A 20,613-nucleotide genomic window follows, 5' to 3' on the forward strand; every position below is an offset into this window, starting at 1 on the left:
CAAAGCCCGCAAGTTCTGCTGTTTCTCCGCCACTTTCATGTGACTCCAATCATCTTGTCTCTGCCATGTCACCTGCACTACCTCTCTTGGGACATCCGCCCAGCCGATCCAAGCCAGGATGCTTCCCAGGACTCCCAGCATGGAAGGAGTTTGTAAGTAAAAGTGCTGCCATATTCACACCTTTATGAGTGTCTACTCCAGGAGACCCCCAACCCCAAAATGTCTGTGGACATTCGACCAACGCAGTCATTAAACAAACAGGAGCAGGAGCCGTGCGCTTGGGGACAACATGGACACTGGCATTCAAATCAATTGTTGTCCTAAGAGTTTTGAGGGGGATTGAAACTCTCTCAGGGGCAATCGGCAAACGTCTCAGTAGCCCAGTGGGTCTGAGTGGCCATCATGGGTCTCTGTAGCCGACCCTGACGCCTGACCGACGGCTTTGTTGCACCACCGGATGCCAGTCATTCTACCTCAGCTTATTATTTCAAATAGACGGGGTGGCCTGGTGGGCACCCCTTCATTTCATTTCTCATCGTGCATTCAGCACAGTTGATGGCACCCGTTCTTTTCTTTCTTTCTTTCTTTCTTTCTTTCTTTCTTTCTTTCTTTCTTTCTTTCTTTCTTTCTTTCTTTCTTTCTTTCTTTCTTTCTCTCCCCTCTCTTTCTCTTTCTTTCTTTCTTTGTTTCTCTCCCCCTCTCTCTCTCTTTATCCATCCATCCATTTTCCAACCCGCTGAATCCAAACACAGGGTCACAGGGTTCTGCTGGAGCCAATCCCAGCCAACACAGGGCACAAGGCAGGAAACAATCCTGGGCAGGGTGCCAACCCACCGCAGTTCTTTCTTTCTTTCTTTCTTTCTTTCTTTCTTTCTTTCTTTCTTTCTTTCTTTCTTTCTTCTCTCTCTCCCTGTCGCTTTCTCTTTCTTTCTTTCTATGTCTCTCCCTCACTCTTTCTTTCTTTCTTTCTTTCTTTCTTTCTTTCTTTCTTTCTTTCTTTCTTTCTTTCTCTCCCCCTCTCTCTTTCTTTATCCATCCATCCATTTTCCAACCCACTGAATCCGAACACAGGGTCACAGGGGTCTGCTGGAGCCAATCCCAGCCAACACAGGGCACAAGGCAGGAAACAATCCTGGGCAGGGTGCCAACCCACCACAGTTCTTTCTTTCTTTCTCTTTCTTTTTATGTCTCTTTCTTTCTTTCTTTCTTTCTTTCTTTCTTTCTTTCTTTCTTTCTTTCTTTCTTTCTTTCTTTCTTTCTTTCTTTCTCTCCCCGTTGCTTTCTCTTTCTTTCTTTCTTTCTTTCTTTCTTTGTCTCTCTCTTTCTTTTTCTTTTTATTTCTCTCTCTCTCCCCCTCACTCTTTCTTTCTTTCTTTCTTTCTTTCTTTCTTTCTTTCTTTCTTTCTTTCTTTCTTTCTTTCTTTCTTTCTCTCCCCCTTTCTTTCTCTCTCTTTCTTTCTCTACCCCTCTCTCCCTCTTTCATTCTTTATCCATCCATCCATTTTTCAACCCGTTGAATCCGAATACAGGGTAACGGGGGTCTGGTGGAGCCAATCCCAGCCAACACAGGGCACAAGGCAGGAAACAATCCCGGGCAGGGTGCCAACCCACCGCAGTTCTTTCTTTATTTCTGTCTTTATTTCTTTCTTTCTCTCTCTCTTCCACTCTTTCTTTCTTTCTTTCTTTCTTTCTGGCGCTCTCTCCCCTCCCTTTCTTTCTTTCTTTCTTTCTCTTCTTCTATTTATTGCCCATTTCCTAACCTCCCCAATGATTCTCTCTGATATGACGTCAATCACACAGATAGCAGCCAATCAGCTTACGGCTCGGCTCCTTGCAGTCGCGCGTTCAGAGCTGTTAGATGGCGGTGACTTTTGTTTCCTTTGTGTTTCATTTCTCACTAAGCTCCGTTCTTCAAATCAGGAACAAGATGGAGTTTTTAAAGTTTGATTTATCAATGGAAGTCTCACAAGTGCACGTTTGAAAGACAGAAAAAAAAAAAGACCCAATTCTTTCAAGTGCTGAGTACTTTGCCCGAGCCGGCGTATCAGACGAGCTCCGGCGCGATGATCTACTCCAGCAGACACGGAGCATCACTCAGCCGGCATCGGATCATCTCCATGGTAACACACATTAACGGGAAAACGGGAGAAGTGGAGAAGAGCCGTCCAGAGTGCTGAAACGCTCCTGCATCCCAGCCTTTGAGTAGTGGGAATCGATTCTGGTGCTGCACGGAAAACGATTCACTCCTACCTTCTGGAGCCCAGGAGAAAAATCAGGGGTCTTAATTTCATTTGCCTTCATGTCTTATTTAACTAGCCGTGTGCTGTGCTCGTCAGCTACTTCCAGTGTTCTCGTTCAGATTTTTTTTTTCTGGTTGGTGTTTTCCATGAGGACCCCACATTATGGGTGAAGGGGGAGATGTGCATGGTGGGCAGATGTCAGACTCATTCCATGTGATGTTAGATGTTTCTGCTCTCCATCTTTGAGCCATATTGATTATCTATACGCCTATGAAAGGCAGATAGCGCCCCCTGCTGTGTGACAGTCACAATGTGCTGAGACTTTGACTTCTAAGATCCAACAGCGTGGACATTCTGTTATGTGAGCCCACCACACATGCCATCCTGATTACACACCTTGTGGTTATGGATATCAAACTCCAAAGCCCACAGATGCTCAGATCAGTTGTTCAGTCTTAGACTTACTGGGAGAGACGTCAAGACCTGTTTGAGAGTTCATCGGGTCCCAGTCCAGGACTTCAAACTCTTCACAGGCGTCCATGACGCTCATCCAGCAGGATCCTTTCAGCTTAATGGAGACACCTAGTGGTGACTAAGGGGAGGTGCACTGAGGACTGAAGCGAGCCTCGGAGTTGAGGCAGGAACCTTTAGAAGGGTCAGGAGGAGATGATGGGACAGCTTAGCCGTTAGTCAGGCAACGAGTGACAAGTGGACTGAATGGTCTCCGCTCATTTGTCACATTTCTGAGGTTGTTACATTCCATATCTTCAGAATCTTCAGAATGTACCCTCTGTGGCCAAAACGTTTGTGGACCCTCCCTCGAGTTATTGAGTTCAGATGTTAACAGCTGCACAACCACCACTGACAACCAGGGGGTGGCACTGAAGAGCTTGGTGACTTGGAATGTGCTACTCTCAGTGGATGTCACTTTTGTCACAAGTCAGTTTGTGAAACGTCTGCTTTGCTTGGTCTTCCCTGATCAGCTCATCAAGCAGCAACAACATGAAGTGGTGGACCCCACAAACTCAATATGGGGGTCTCATCTTGTCTCACAGCTGAGCCACAGAGGCAGCAGGGCCGTTCTTAGCAGTTTGGGGGCCCTACACGGTTCAGAAATGTGCAGGCCCCGGATGGGGGGTTGAGGGTCCAAATAATAGTATATGATAGTCTCAAAACGCACCACCCGCCACCGATCCACGTTGTGCACTGGTTTATCCAGACTGAGGAACGGCTATTTACACATTCCCAGTCCCACGGCCATGCCCCCGATTCCCTGCCTGCTGCCCCCCTGCTCCTACCCTTCCCCTCCGAATTCAACTCAGAACGATAAAATTTAGGATGAGAAGGGTATCGTGACACACGACGTGATGGACTGGCACAGACGGCTGCAGTGCCAGGGGCATGACAGGCCCACAGCCCGACAAAAAAAAAAAATTGTAAGTCGGGGTCGAGCCGGGGGTCCCCCTCACGGTCGGGGCCCTACGCGGATGCAAAGTTCACGTATGCCTAAGAATGTCCCCGGAGGCAGCCACATCCGCATGTCAGGCGCTTCATGAAATGGGGTCTCCATGACCGAGGCCAAGATCACTAGGGGCACTGCCAAGTGTCGGCTGGGGTGGTGTAAAGCTCGCTGCCCGCCATTGGACTCTGGAGCAGTGGAAACCTGCAGTGATGAATGACGCTTCATTATCTTATGGGCCAGTCCGCACGTTCAGGATTGTGACTTTGGAGGAGGAGGGACCTTGGTGGGGTTTTTGGTTCCAGTGAAGGGACCTGTTGATGTTACAACACATCAGTTTGAGGAAGACCCCGTTCTGTGCCCACCTCCCCATGCATAAAGAAATGGAGGAACGCAAGTGGTCTGCAGAGAGCCCTGAACCCTACTAAACGCGATAGAGAGTGGGGTCTTCTCACCCAACATCTGCCCCTGACCTCACCGATTCACACAGAGAGAGACAAACCTTATGGAGAGAAGAGTGAAGGCCGATATGGGGTGCCATCTCTACGTTAACAGCCACAGTTTTGGAATGGGATGTCCGACAAGCTCATACAGGTGTGATGGTCAGGTGATCACGATGCCACAATCAACCCAAAAACAGAACCTCAAGGAATTTCCTTAAACATCTCATCTTTCCTTCCTTCCTTCCCCCAAATTCCATTATGATGGCTGAACCGAATTGATTTGGTAGGCAGTGTAGTCGGCAGGAATTACAAATCTCCTCGATTCCCTTCCTGAGTGGGCTAATCGTGGTGGCAGGGGTGCTGCGTAGGAAGGACCCTCGGTGTGTGAGTGCTACACCAGAAAACAAAGATGGTGTCCCGCAGCAGCAGCACCAGCTCCATGCGTGAACATCTGAGAAGGAAACGCTCAGAAACTTCAGAGGAGGACATGACGTGACACTCGCTCTAAGCTGGAGTCGATCAACCTGAGACACTCTTACTAGTGACTGGCATTGGGCCGAGCCGAGCCCCAGGATTTCTTCAGAGCGTCGCGTAGGAACAAAATCGAAACGCTGTCTCACGCCCACCTGAGTACGTTTGGAGTACATCTCAACTTTATGAAAGGTTTGGTCGCCTTTCACTTTTACTTCACTACATGTTCAGATGCAAGCGGCCACCTTCACTCCGATCCTCCATCTTGGACAAACCTGACACTCGAGTGTCAAACCAGAACCAAAATTCCTCAGTCAATCATCTAAAACACGGGATTCTCAGCTTAAAGAGCAACTGCTTTACAAACGTCTCAAACGTACGTGAAGAGTCAAGTGACAGTGAGTGCCAGTGGCGCCAACACCTGGTCACCTGCAGTGCCTTCAGAAAGGACTCGGACCGTCCAGCTTGGCCCATTTTGTTGTGTTGTAGTAAAGCAACTCTCAGTTCCTCGGAATGACCGGAAACGGGAGTTTAGGAATTTCAGTAAATGTATTAAAAACGATGCCTTTGGATGGGCTCAGTTGCCCCCCGTTCTACTGATCATCTTTGAGATGTGCGGTGCCCACCTGTGGCCAAGTCAGTTGACTGGGATGATTAGGGATGACACACACACACACCTGTCTGTTGAAGGTCCACCAAGGTGAGCAAAAACCAAACCAGAGGGTCCAAGGAGTTGCCCACTGAGATCAGAGACAAGACCATGTCAAGGCTGAGATCTGGCTAGAAATCTACAGTGCTGAAGACCCCCCAAGAGCACGGAGGTCTCCAGAATTCTTAAATTGAAGATGTCTGGAAGAACCAGGACTCTTCGTAAAACTGAGCAATCCTGAGAGAAGGGTCTTGGAAGGAGAAGGGACCAGGAGCCCCCACGGTCAGTATGACTGACTTCCAGAGAACCTGGGTGGAGATGTGAGAAACTTCCAGAAGGATATCCACCACTGCAACTCTCCACTCTCCACTATGACAGAGATACATGAAAGACCACTTGCAAAAAAAGCACCTGAAGGACCCTCTCAGACTACGAGAAATGAGATTCTGTGGTCTGAGGAAACCATTCTTGAACTGTTTGGCCTCAACTCTAAGTGCCATGTCTGAAGGAAGCCAAGCACCCCTCATCATCTGTGCAATACCAGCCTGGCAGAGAAACGTGGTGGCAGAACCCTCAGGGGCTGGGAGAATCGTCACGGCTGAAGGAGAGATGGATGGAGCAAAGTACTGAGATGTCCTTCATGAAAACCTGCTCTGGTGCTCATACTGACCCCAACAGGACAAAGCAATGACAACTCAGGGGTGACTTGGGGACAACTCTCTGAAAGTTCTTGCTTGGCACAGCCAGGTCCTGGACTTGAGGCCAATTGAACATCTCTGGGGGAGACCTGATACTAGCCATCTATTGGTGGTCCCCACCCAGCATGACAGAGCTTGTCAGGACCGGCAGACAAGAATGGCAGAGAATCCCCCACAACCAAGGATGGTGCAGCTTGTCACGGCAGACCTGAGAATCGGGGCCAGGATGGCCGTCAGGGTACTGAGTGAGGGGGTCTGAGTGCTGATCTCAGTGGGATAGTTCAGAGTTGAACTTTTAATAAATGGACAAAATATCCTGGTATTCTGTTTCCAGTTTGTCATTCTGGGGTGGGCAGCTTATGCTTGATGAGGGGAAATAAAACATTTAAAGATTTTTAGCACAAAGCGGCAACAACGAACGGTGAAAAAAGTGAAGGAGTCAAATACTTTGTGTAGGCACAGCACAGAGAACAAGGCGGGCCTGGCTTTAAGGGGTGGGGCTGGATGTTTGGGACTGAGCACAACCTCTGCATCAAGGTTTTTACACAGCTGATGCCACTCTGTTCAGACTCTGTCTTCATGCCAGCCTGGTAAATGAGGCAGAGATGAATGTCTGAGAGGGGGCCTGAACTTTGCTGATGCCAGTCTCAGTTATTTGCACAATTGGTGCTGTTTTATCCAGACTCTGTTATAATGCCAGTATGGCAAATGGGGCGGGGCTGAATGTTTAGGGCGGAGCTCAATGTTTGGGGTGTGGCCTTGACTGTGGTGATGCACCACCTTAGCCTAAGGCATTTGCACAGCTGGTGCCACTCTGTTCAGACTCTGTCTTCATGCCAGACTGGTAAATGACGCAGAGATGCATGTTTGAGAGGGAGCCAGGACTTTGGTGATGCCAGTCTCAGTTATATGCCCAACTGGTACTGTTTTATCCAGACTCTGTTATAATGCCAGTATGACAAATGGGGCGGGGCTGAATGTTTAGAGTGGAGCTCAATGTTTGGGGTGTGGCCTGGACTGTGGTTATGCACCACCTCAACCTCAGGTATTTGCACAGGTGGTGCCACTCTGTCTTCATGCCAGCCTATCAGGGTTAACCTGCAGGTGGCCTGATGTTGCACCCACCTTGCCACGTGTGTTGCTCCCAAGCCTTCTCACATTACTGTGGGCACCACGGCCCCCCAAAGAGATCATGAACTAACTGGAAAATACCCAAGGAAACCCGCGAAGCCCCTTGTTTGGCTGTGAACCTGGAGGTGCTGAGGGCTCAGTAGAGGAGCTGTCCGGAGTGCTGAAACGCCTCACTTTACACTTGATGGACTTTTTAGGGTTTGCTTTGATGACAAGTGCCATTAATTCTTAAACTAATTCTGTCAATTGTCATGGAGTGTGGTGTGACTTGAACAAAATGGGGGCCATTTTAGGTGCTGGGAATGTTTAAACAAGTTTACCTTTAAATAAATGAAACACTTAGAGTGCCATTTTATCACATCTGACGATTTGAGAAGCACTGCATGTTGAGCCAGCCCACCCTGAAAGGCGCTATATAAACGTCCAATGAATTAAAGTGCAGCCGGACAACAGGATTGCTGTCAGGGTTGCCATTGTCAAGACCTAAAGGTTACATGGGGGGGAAAAAAAAAGGAGCCGACGTGTAAGACGTGAAGGTCAGGCTCCGTTAAGCAGGGGTCTCGTTATTCACGCTCTTGGCATGACAGCAATTAGAAATAAAGAATGAAGGCTGCTGCCTTTAAGCGAGTCGGTTTATTTCCATGAAACATTTTTCAGAGCTTAATAAGGTCCAGTGAAGAAGGCAATAATCAATAGTGTTTGGTGTAAATGAGGTGAAATTAATCCACCAAAGGGACTGGGAGAGCAAACGTCCGCAGCCTATCCATTTTAATTAGGCCTGCGCAGGCCAGAGCCGGCATGAGCTACCGGGATCTACGCCCGGATTAAAGTACGCGGGCTTTGCTTTCAAACTTCCTTGGAATCAATTTATGCAATCAGAACTGTTAAGCCGGAACAATCTGCTGCCGCGCGAGGCCGGAATCCCCAAGGCGGCCGGCGAATGGAAAGTGTGGCCTTGCCGTTTGTTAGCCGCGTCTGCGCGGGGGCTTCACTCCGACTCAACAGACGGCCGAGTCGGCTAAAAAGCTTTCCGGCACTTCAGCTCCTTAATCACAGATCTTAAACAGCCAGCTGTTTGGCAAATCCGTCTTCTGCTGTTACGTCGTGACAGCCTGGGAAGGGAAAAATGACAGGCTTGGCGCCACATGTGCCAGGTGTGTGGAAAAAAGTGTCACTTCTGGTCTAGTCTTGGGCAATATAGCGCCTTTCACAAGCTGGTATTTAGAGAATTAATCAGATCCACTTATATAAAAATTAAAGGAGATTACAATGAAAGGGGCCCACCTTAGCAATGTCAGCCACAAGTTAGGGGATCAAGCCAATGCATTGTGGGGCACACTCACTGCCACCATGCCTGGGTTCAAGGGTAATGTCAGTTGTTCTCTGATGTCCCCTGTGAGTGACTAACAGCCATGCTAACACCGATGAGGGTAACCGTTTATAAGAAAGGTAGCAGGAGCCCACCTGGGCATCACCCATACAGCCAGATGACTGACAAAGAAGGCATTGGAGCCACATGTGCCATACAGTCTAGTCTTCATCGATAGAGCGCCTTTCACAGGATGGTACATTCATTTATCAGATCCACTTATTAAAACAGAAAAAGGGGAACTGCGCCAATCCTAACGACCTTGGCCAAGAGGTAGGAATGAACATTTGGTGATGTGCCAATGCACTGTTGGGCACAACGCCTCCCATCAGGTCAGTCACAGCAGGGTGGTCCATATGCACCCTGGGCACCCTAGGTCACTGTCTACTTGTGTCCCTCGTGAGTGGCTTGGGGGCACTGCTGCCTCTAATGAGTGACAGAGGAACAACTGCAGTCAAGTGGCATCGTCATTATGGCTTTAGCTTCCCGGCTTTTAGTAATTTATTTATTGCTTTTAGTGCATTCTGTGGTGTTTAATGTCATTGAATATGTCTTTCTTTCTTTCTTTCTTTCTTTCTTTCTTTCTTTCTTTCTTTCTTTCTTTCTTTCTTTCTTTCTTTCACTATTCTTTATGCAATATTTTATTATTCAATCGATTGATTTTGTGTTTCTTGTTAATTCTATTGAATGTCTGCCTTATCCTCTGTGTGTTGAGCCCAAGGGGGTCAGGGCTCCTTAATGTGGCAGCATTAGGGGCCGCCCTCAGACTTTAAGAGATGCCAACGCTGGGGCATTAATTACCTCTACTTCTGGATTTCTCTATTCTCATTTTGATTGATTGATTGATTGATTGATTATTTAAAATCTTTGGTTCTCATTTCTGGATTGTTCTTCTTGGATTGCGGACTTGGCTTTGTTATCTTTTGGTCTGAATACTCATCTTTTGCCAAAAACCAGCAGTCATACCCCAAACCATTTCCTTTTGTGGACCCCTCCCCAAACCAGCCCATTGTGTCCCCCCTCCCTAATGCAGCACCTTGTAGCTCCGCCTCCTAATCAGCCCCTTGTAGCTCCGCCTCCTAAGCAGCCCCTTGTAGCTCCGCCTCCTAATCAGCCCCTTGTAGCTCCGCCTCCTAAGCAGCATCTTGTAGCTCCACCTCCTAATCAGCCCCTTGTAGCTCTGCCTCCTATGCAGCCCCTCGTAGCTCCGCCTCCTAAGCAGCACCTTGTTGCTCCGCCTCCTAAGCAGCCCCTTGTAGCTCCGCCTCCTAAGCAGCCCCTTGTTGCTCCGCCTCCTAAGCAGCCCCTACGTGGTCCTCCCCTAAAACAGACTCATCTGCAATCACACCTTTGACCAGACACTTTGTAGCCCAACCAGCATGTGAGGGGGTCCATGGCGAGCTGAGACCGCGATTCGAGATTCTGTTTTAATAACGCACTCTCTCTTACTCTCACTCTCACTCTCACTTTCTCTCTCAATCCGAGGTCACCGATGCTTTCTTTGGACTCATTGCTGTCCCATCGGACCCCTCACTCACACAAGGGACTCCATAGGATCTTTTCTGCCAGACTCCTCCATATTCTTTACAAATCAAACAAAGGGGTCTATGGCAGGAGCGAACTGAACCTATATTGTATACAGCACCCCCCTATGGTGAACATAATCTTGACAAAGATGCAATGAAATTCTCAATGCCAAGCAGGTGAAGTGACTCCCTCGGGGTCAGATGCCATAGGACGGGTCTGACTTAGGTGGGTACCCAGAGAGGTGACACAATGAGACTGGGTGGAGACTGAAGGAGTAATCTCATTCTTCAATATGGCGCCTTGCAATACTAACACAGTGAAGAGATAGGAACAGACGCCAAGCTTGCAATAGAACACCTTTATATAGCGCCTTTCCTCAATGAGAAGCGTCACCAAGGACTTTGTGTGTGCCATGCAACTTGAATCCAGCGGTAGGCTGAATGACTTGTTCAGAATTGGGGGAGATGGGGACACAGCAGCAATTCTGTAATGTTCTATAGCGCCTTTCAAGGTATTTCACGGGTATAGAGAAGTTACTTGCATTTGCGCATGAAGTGAATGATTCAAAGACACACTGCAGGTTAGCGATGGGCACCAAACTGGGAACGTAACAATCTAATTGTATATGTAGCGCCTTTCCACAATGAGTGCTTTGTAGGTTTAGTGACTTGTTTAGGAGTTCTGATGGCAACTCAACAGAAAACCTTCTCATTCTTTATAGTGCCTTACAGTGCTGATACACCAGGAGGTTTGTGATGGGTGTCTTTATAGTGCCTTTCCATAATGGACTTGATTTTTTTGCCATCTCATCAAGTTATATAGTGCCTTTCGATTCAGCAGCACTAAGTTCTTCACAGGTTCAGTGCAAATGAGTCACCCAGAGACGTAAAAAGAATTAGTGATGGCATTGTAATGAGTTTATCGAGCGCCTTTCCATATAGCGCCTTTCATGTTGATCCAGCCTCAGCACGAGGTTTCTCCACTGGCAGAGTCACACAGTCACCCTGTGATTTACCCCAGTTTAGCCACTAGGGGCCGCCACCGCCTCTTTGAGCCCACCTTTGCCTTCGTGAAGCGCCTTTCACCGCAGTTCTCAAATCACCAGAGGGTTTCACTGAAGTCCACACACCAAAGCCCGGCGTCTCCATTGTGCGTTTATTGCGGATGTCATCTTCTTCTTAATTAAAGTGCCTGTCTGTTATTTTATTTTTCCTAAAATGACTTGTGGCAGGTGAGGACATTAGCGAGGACATTTCGGCACATTCACGCCCCTGGAGCAGCGGAGGCGCGTTTGACCTCAAGTACAACGCTGAGTGGCAGATCCTCCTAATGAAGCGTCTCATCTTGGGGGCGAGCGAAGTGACGGGGCCCACCGTAAACACGCCACGCTGCTGTTTAATGAGCTGGGAGAGCAGAAGTGAACACGGCGACATGACAGCCTCAGCATCTGCGTGTGCCGAGGTTCAAACAGCACACTGTGGGGGGTCACCTCTCAAAGGTCATGTTCTTCAATGAGGGGGCTGTGAAGTGACACGTGTGTCAGGGGATGACGTGTGTGTGTGTGAGAGGGGGGAGAGAGCAGCACAACACCAAAGAAACTCAAGCTGTCGCTGCCCCCTAGAGGGAGGTCTTTGTCCCGCTGCACCCACCGAGTGTGGATGGCTGTTGGTGTCTCAGGTTTCCTCACCAAGGATTTTGATGTGTGGAAGAGGGCAAGAACGCCCCCCACTGGTGGTAAGTGGGCATAACAATGGCTGAGCCACACCCAAGAGCACATCCACTGGCATGGAGTGCCCAACTGGAAAGGAAACTACCAAGGAGGCAACGGGGAGAGGGCTGGGTTGCAGAAAATCCCATGAGAAGACACTAGAGGGCGCTCTAGAAATGCAGGAGAAAAACTGGGACACCCGGAAAGAGCCCTGAGGAAAACGGTGACAAGGACAAGAGCCAGCAGATACCAAGGGTGTCGTCACTTCTTGTCATATGGGAATGGGGGGGCACTGTAAGGAAGCCTGTCAGCGGGGGTCTCCTCCTGACACCCAGTGACCCCACCACACAAACACCGTCATTATGTCACATGACACAAAGGAGTGGGGACACTAAAGGGGAGCTCAGCACAGGACAGTAGTGTGGGGTCACTTTAATAAAGGTCACCACATCTGAGTGGGGTCACTTCATCAAGTGTCTCTAAAAGGTCACCTCACAGAGTGTGGGGTCACCTTCTGGTGGTAAAGTCACTTAATTTGGGTTATAGGGGACAACTGGAGGGGATTTTAAAAGCCTGGTGACAGTTTGGATATTTCAGGTAAGCGGATAGAAGCATCTTCTGTTAAATAAAATAAAGTTGAAAGTGGGAGGACATTCTGGACGATTGTGGGCTGGAGAAGAGAAACGTGAAGCATGGCGGTCAGAAATACAAGAGAGACGTTCAGTGGACGAGTGACAACACCACCATTATGATCTAACTGTCTGTAATATAGCGCCTTGATCTACGGATCTGCTAAAGCACACCTCTCACAGTCCTCTAGTTACCTCTATCTATCTATCTATCTATCTATCTATCTATCTATCTATCTATCTATCTATCTATCTATCTATCTATCTATCTATGTCTATTATATAGTGCCTTTCATATCTATCTATCTATCTATCTATCTATCTATCTATCTATCTATCTATCTATCTATCTATCTATCTATCTATCTATCTATCTATCTATCTATCTATCTATCTATCTATCTATGGTGTCCTGCCTACCATACTATAATTCGTCACTGTGCTCAAGAGGCCGCAGGTGTGTGCCCGTCATTGGGTGTTGGTGTGCCACTATTGAGGTCCATGCCAGGCACTTTCTGGTCACTCGAGATGGCAGGCGAGTCTAAAGAGATTGCCTGCGTGTGTTGGTTTCTCGCCTTTGATTTCTGGCGTCACACTTTGGCTTGCTTACTTCTGTCTGCAAGTTGCTAAATATAAACCAAGTGTGCCTGTCTGTGACGCCATCATTGTCGCGTGCCAGCGCAGTGGCCCTGAGCCATCCATGTGAAGTGTGCCACCGACTGTCCCAGCATTTGAGATGAAGTGCCCACCTCACACATGAGAACGTTAATCAGCGCCCGTCTGTGGAAGCAGCAGCTGTCTTGGACGTCATCCCAGGATCTCCCCCAGGTGGCCAGCTGGGTTACCAAAGAAAGGCCTTGGCAGAATAAGAAGTGCATTGTCATGCAAGTCATAGCACAGAGGGTGACGGAAGGTGTGTCCCCCTGAACGAGTCCCAATCAAGTCAAATGCAATGAAGGTGACACTCAGTCTCATCAAGAAAACTCAGAGGGATTCAGTGTAACCAAAGCAGGGGTCTCAAACCCACCAGACAACACCTGGAGCCCACTCACCAGTGAATCCTCTGATGTAACATGCAGAAGGATGAGCCGTGACTGTTAAGGAGCGCCAGTCTACACCAAGCCACTGATGCCCAGCACTGGCCACTAATGCTGAGGCTCCAGCTGACCTTCTGCTTATTTCCCTTTCATTCCTCTGTGCTTCACACCCACGTCTCCTCAGACACGCCCTCCAAGTGCCTCACCATTCAGATAAGCTGTCAGGTTTGGCCCTAAGCCCCGCCTCTTCACCTCATTTACATTTCTACAGACCTTGGCCTCTTGCCCCTCCTCTCCACTGTTGTCAACCCCAGCTGCTCACCTTTAGCCCCGCCTTTAAACTAAAGCTGAGCACACCTCTTCCTGTCAATCTGAGCTGCCAGGTTTAGCCCTTAGCCCCTCCTTTACACTGCTGCTAGCCACACCCCCTTGCCTTTCCTCCCTCTCTTCTAACTCTTAAACATTCTTGTCAGTCTGAGCTGGCAGGTTTAGCTCTTAGCCCCGCCTTTAAACTAATGATGACCACACCCCTTAACCCTCTCCCTTTAACTGTTTAGTAGTCTGTCATGCTGAGTCGTCAGGATTAGCTCTTAACTCCGCCTTTAAACTGATGTTGACCACACCCTTTGCACCTCCTCCTCCAATGGTTTAACAGCCTTCTCAGACTGAGTTGTTGGGTTTAGCCCTTTAGCCAATGCCGCCTCTTGCCCCGCCCTTACACTACTTCTGAACCCACTCTTCCTCCTCCCACCTCTCCTCCTCCTCTTGTCAGTTTCATTCACCAGGGTTAAATCTTAGCTCCGCCTTTAAGCTGATGCTGACCACACCTGTTACGCCTCTTCCTCTACCTGTTTAACAGTCTTGTCATTTTGGGAATTAGCCTTTAGCCCCCGCCCTTAGCCCCGCCTTCAGCTGCTTCTAACCACAACCCTTTTCTCCTTCTTCTCCAATGGTATAAAAGTCTGGTCAATCTGAGCTGTCAGACTTAGCCTTTAGTCCCCGCCCTTAGCCCCGCCTTCAGCTGCTTCTGACCATGACCCCGTTCCCCTTCTTCTCCTACAGTCTGGTCAATCTGAGCTGTCAGAATTAGCCTTCAGTCCCCACCCTTGTCCATCTTTAAATTCAGGCTGGCCACGCCCTCTTGCCCCTCCTTCTCCTTCGATGCTTTTACATATTTTCAATCTGAGTTTCCAGGACTGACCCTTAGCAGCAACCTTAGCTCCGCCTTTAAGCTTATGCTGACCACACCCCTTGGCTTATCTTCCTTCTCCAAAAGTTCAACAGCATTCTCAAACTGAGCTATCGGGTTTAACCCTTTACAATACCTCTGGCTCCGCCTTTACACTACTTCTGACCACTCCCCCTTGGCCCTTTTTCCTCATTCTCCTCCAGTGGTCTTATATTCTTATCAAAATCAGTCAGCAGTATTAATCTTTAGCCCCACCTTAACACCCCTGTTCACAACACCCCTTGCTCCTCCTCCTCCTCCTCGTCTTGTCAAGCTGGGATGTCAGTTTTAGCTTTTAGCCACGCCTTTTTCCCCCTTGAACTGCAGCTGGACTCCGCCCTCCCCTTGTTAGCTTGCTAACCATTTACAGAAGGGAGGGGTCAAGGGGGTGTGGTAAGCAGCAGTCATGTCACCAGGTGGCTGTGCAAGCATTTGACGGACGGACAGGACAGGTGGGATGCCGTGGTCTTCACGTATGTGCAGTATGCAGTGTGTGTGTGTGTGTGTGTATCACATATACTGGCTGTGCTAGTAGACCTCAGCATAGACCTCGGTGTTAATGTTTGAAATGGATTTCACAAATCATGTAGTAAAAACCTCCCTGTGGTGGGCTGGTGCTCTGTCCGGGGTTTGTTTCCTGCCTTGCGCCCTGTGTTGGCTGGGATTGGCTCCAGCAGACCCCCGTGACCCTGTAGTTAGGATATAGAGGGCTGGATAATGGATTGATGGATGTAGTAGAAACACGCCTCACATTTGTTATTTCATCAAATTGCACATCGTAAACATTTGTAATAAAATGCACTACTTAAAATCTCTTTAATGCACCATCTGTTGGAATGACAAATGCAATGCATACGTCTCTTTTATACGCCATTTGGAACTGGAATTGCCAAAGTACTGTTACTGTTTGTGATGTGCCATCTGTTGGAATAACAAATGCAATGCACTGTATTACTGCAAATGCATATGCATGTGATGTGCCATCTGTTGGAATGGCTGAGACACAGCAACCAGACCAGCACACTGCTGAGGCCTCATCTGAAATACATTTTTTTACAGTTTGGTCTTCTGTGGGTGTTTCAAAGGTTGGTGGTCAGCTGTTGTGTTTCCTGCCCACCTAAGACCTCGACCCTGGCCAGTCGTGTGTAGTAATCCACCTAAGCCCCACCTCTAGAGGGTCCTGTCATCGTGGTGATTGGATTATGGTAAATGACAGTTGTTGTTGTGTGTGATGCCAGCTTGTTATTGCTGGTCCATCATGAATCGCAGAGACAGGAGACCCCACGTTTTAAATTAATAAATCTAAAGTCTGCGATTTTAATAATTACGAGAGATAATGAGGGAGGGCTTTTGAGAGAAATCAATTCTGTGCCACCCACAGTGCCAATTTTAACACCCGCTCCTTTTATATCATTTGTTTTGACAGCTGGCAGCATTTCGGGCAAGGCTTCATTGAATGCCAACTCTTGGGGGGGGGGGGGGTCACACTGGTGTCAGACGCCACAGCCCAATGCAGGTGGGAGCCTCATAAGAAGCCGTAGGGTTGGACAGCTAAACGCCCAGTCCTGTCATTTTATAGCACCTTTCAATGCCAGCGTCATCACAAAAACGAGCCGCTGGAAAGCTGTAATTAAATCAGCGCTCATCTGTGGGCTCTTGGAGCTGCTGAAGAGCCTTTTGGGTGAACTGCGGACTCATTTATCAGGGCAGATGAGCTGCCGCCTACACGTAGTGCTACACGCGTGGGTCGCAGAGTCCAGACCTTGTATTGCTGCCAAGTGCTGGCGATGCCAGTTTGATGCAATTGGTTCTCATGAGCCCTGCAGCCTCCACAGAAAGAAGACCTGCAGCTGAGGTGCCACAGGGGACTTGTAGGGGCTTAAAGACACCCCAAAAAATGCCAACACCTGCATTCTTGGTCTTCATGAATCTTGTGGAAAGCGGGACCCCCTGTGCTCGTCCCACTTAGGCACACTTGTTCTTCTTCAGGTCAAGTCTACTGGCAGCTACCACCATCAAAGGTTCCGTGGTTAAGTTAGTTAGAAATGAGAGTACTGGCCGGCGTGCCTCCTTTGTCCTCAGACCCCAAATATTTCTGCCAACACCTGCCACCACAGTCAAAGCCTTCTGGTGTGAAGACCATCAGGTGAGATCAGCCACACGTGCCAGGAGGTCGAAGCAAAGGGGATCATGGGAGGTGGCAGGTGAAGACCTCAGGGAGCTCACGTCTGTCTCTGAGCCGGAAGTGACCCCTGCATGTCTCCGCCTACCTCTCTGCCCTCTGCTACGCCCACTTTGCCATCCACTGAATTGAAGAAGTGTCCCCCAATGATCACACCAGTCAGTCAAATCGCTCAGGTGAGCTTATTGTGCCTTTGCGAAATCCGCCAATGGACAATGGAGACAAAACATTTATCCCAATTAAAAACCCTGCAAGTGTTTGTTATTCATTATCTGCCCCCCATCTTTGGACTGAGGTGACCAAATGCAATCAGCAACACCTCCATAGGGCAACAAACAAAACAACACAATCAAGATCAGAGAGAAGAACTGGAATGGCCACACACAGAGAAGAAGAACAACAGAGGAGACATTACAACACAAGCACTGGAGCAGAAGAACCTCAGGGGGGAAAAAAGGAAAAGAGGGAGACCTGAAGACACCTGGCACCGGAGGCTAACGACTAACCAGCAAAAACGTGGGGTACTCTGGGGTGAAGCATCTGGAGACCTTAGTGCATCTTTGGTCACCACATTAAAAATAAGGCATAGCAGTGTGAGAGAAAAATCCTGAGAAGAAGAACGAGGCTGATTCAGAACCACGGAGAGTGAAAAAGAAAGAAATAATGAAGGGAGACCAAAGTTCAGGACCATGGACAGCAATCAATGAGGAACACCTGAAGAGGCTGAATGTCTACAGTTTAATTAAATGGCAGTTAGGAGGAGCTGTGACTGAAGTGTTTATAATTATGGAGGGAGTCAGCACAGTGGATCCTGGTGGTCACTGAGTAATGCTTCAAGTTCTAAGGGAGGGCACACTTAAGTGACATAATCCACTTCTGAGGCCTCATATGGTGCCAATTAGACCTCCACATTACATAAAGCACTAGAGAAAGACCAGTAAAGCAGGCTCTATTGTAGGCACAGACCTGGACAGTCTGACATCTGTGGCAGAGCGACGGGCGCTCAGCAGGCTCCTATCAATTATGGAGAATCCACTGCATCCACTAAACAGTGTCATCTCCAGACAGAGGAGCAGCTTCAGCGACAGACTGCTGTCACCGTCCTGCTGCACTGACAGACTGAGGAGATCGTTCCTCCCCCACACTATGCGACTCTTCAATTCCACCCTTTGGGGTAAACGTTAACATTATACAAAGTTATTGTCTGTTTTTACCTGCATTTTTATTACTCTTTAATTTAATATTGTTTTTTTGTATCAGTATGCTGCTGCTGGAGTATGGGAATTTCCCCTTAGAACTAATAAAGTATCTATCTATCTATCTATTATATAGTGCCTTTCATATCTATCTATCTATCTATCTATCTATCTATCTATCTATCTATCTATCTATCTATCTATTATATAGTGCCTTTCTATCTATCTATCTATCTATCTATCTATCTATCTATCTATCTATCTATCTATCTATCTATCTATCTATCTATCTATCTAAAGAGTGACTGGGCACATTCAGGACCAAGGAGAACAGACAAAGAGGAAAGACTGGAGACGGAGCCACTTCAGGACCACGGACAGCACTCAATGCATAGGGATGGAAGGAGCTGAACCTTCAGAGTTTAATTAAACTGCAATAAGGAGAAGACCTCATGGAAGGGATTACAGTTATAAAGGAAATGAGTACAGTGGATCACAACTGCTGCTAAGAGCAGGGGAATGCAAATGGAATCTTAGTAAAAGAGCAGATCTCACTGACAGTTTAGAAAGTTTTCCTTCACATGAAGGACACACGAAGGAAAGCAAAGAACATCAACAAGGACAGAAATAGACGGAAGGCTACTGTGGTTACCCTGTGATCTCCATGGGATGAAGCAGACTAAACTAAACTAACTACATGGACAGGACAGGTGGTGAAGTGGGATGCCTTGGACTTTATGTATATGCTGAATACAATGTGTGTGTGTGTGTGTGTGTGTGTATTATATATGCTAGCTGTGCTACCCATCTATGTGATCAGTGTAGACCTCAGTGTTAACGTGTGAAGTGCACCATCTATTGAAATGTATTTCATAATGCATGTAGTAATAACACATCCATACACTGTCATTCTGTCAAATCAAACATAACTAATATTTGTAATAAAATCAATTACACAAAATATGTGTAAGGCACCATCTGTTGGAATGACAAATGCAATGCATACGTCTCTTTTATTTGTCATTTGGAATATGGCTGGTAAAGGCATTGTTACCATTTGTGATGTGCCATCTGTTGGAATAAGAAATATAATGCATTTTATTACTACAAATGTATGTGATGCACCCTCTGTTGGAATGACAGAGACATGCGTAGCAACCAGACCAGTACACTGCTGAGGCCTCATCAGAAATACATTTTATTATTTATTTATTTTTTTACAGTTTGGGCCTCGTCTGGTGCAAATTAGGCCTCCATATTACATAAAGCACGAGAGAAACTCCAGTAAATAGTGACTGGGCTAATTCAGGACCATGGAGAGCTGACAAAGCGGGAAGACTGGAGGCAGAGCCACTTCAGGACCGCGGACAGCCCTCAATGCATAGGGATGGAAGGAGCCGAACCTTCAGAGTTTAATTCACACCAGAATCCCTGAGATTTACGGAAAAAGTCTTAATCCCGGGCCACACCTCGTCATCAACATCTTTGTTCTGCAAATGCGTCAGCCAACACAAGCAGCAAGCAGCCGGCTATCAAATCCCCTAACTGGCCCAGCTGAGGTTCTCCAAGCTAAAGTAGCAACATTAGACAAAGTCCACGGAAGGCAATAGATGGATTCAGGATGATGGAGAGCGGACAAGTAGGAACTTCGGAAGGTAGACAAGCCTCAGTACCGCAGACAGCACTCAGCAGAGTGATTGAAGGGGGGTCCTTCCATCAAGCCTACTCCTAATTGCTGATTGGCTAAACTGCAAAGCAGAGGTGGGCAGTGTCGGTCCTGGAGGGCAACAGTGGCTGCAGGTTTTTGTTCCAACTCAGTTTCTTAAGGAGAAGTCACTTATTGCTAAAGGAGCACTTACTGCTCAAGTGACATTCTTCACTTTAGTGGTCTCGCTTGTTCGGGTTCCCCACCCTTAATCGTTTGTTTCCATCTTAAACAGCAGCATTCAGAGTCTTTAATGGCTCCTTATCAGCAATAAGACGCTAATGACAAAAGAGCGAGAAGATCTCCATCAAACTCGTTTGCACTCACACCTCTGTGGATTCATCCTGCACTATCTGGTTTAATAAAACACTGAAGAGGAGAATGTGACGGACTGAAAATGATCCACTTTAGACTTCAAATCATGGGGATGATATCCTTGGAAAGGAAAACAAAATCAAAGATGTAATGAGAACCTAACACTGCAGACTAACAAGCCACAAAATTAAATGAGGTCTGAGACTGGCAAGGACTGGCTGGGTTAGAAAAGAAAACCTGCAGCCGCTGCGACCCACCAGGACCGACGATGCCCACCCCTGCTTTACAGTTTAACCAATCAGCAATTAGGAGGAGGCTTGATGGAAGGGCCGCAAGTTATAAAGGGGATCTGTTTAGTGGCTCCTGGGGACGCAGATGGAGACCTCCTTCACATTCAGAACACACAGAGGAGTGACCGAGTAGTGGAGTGGAGAGTAACACTTGAGGGTCCTTCACATCTCAACGTGAGTCGAGAAAAATGAGACGACTGGCATTGGCGCTGAATGGCTTGTTCTGATCAGACTGTCCCAGTGTCCTCACACGTATCGCCTTCTTGTTGCTGCCATCTCCGCTGCTTCATGTTTTCCATTTCCGCCATTGAATACGACACCACATGGTGAAGGTTA

General features: G+C 47.8%; 2 protein-coding genes across 2 annotated transcripts in view; both read right to left on the reverse strand.

The window, feature by feature from the left end:
• The window catches only part of lingo2 (leucine rich repeat and Ig domain containing 2), a 595,644-nt gene that overhangs the window by 153,499 nt on the left and 421,532 nt on the right, over positions 1–20,613 (reverse strand). The window lies entirely within an intron of this gene.
• The window catches only part of LOC114655011 (uncharacterized), an 899,220-nt gene continuing 886,882 nt past the window's right edge, over positions 8,276–20,613 (reverse strand). Inside the window, exon 20 of the mRNA XM_028805907.2 lies at positions 8,276–8,305. The gene's annotated coding sequence lies outside the window, so the exon portion shown is untranslated. The remainder of the gene's footprint in view (positions 8,306–20,613) is intronic.

This window comes from Erpetoichthys calabaricus, chromosome 7, assembly GCF_900747795.2.
Source record: "Erpetoichthys calabaricus chromosome 7, fErpCal1.3, whole genome shotgun sequence".
Lineage (NCBI taxonomy): Eukaryota > Metazoa > Chordata > Cladistia > Polypteriformes > Polypteridae > Erpetoichthys > Erpetoichthys calabaricus.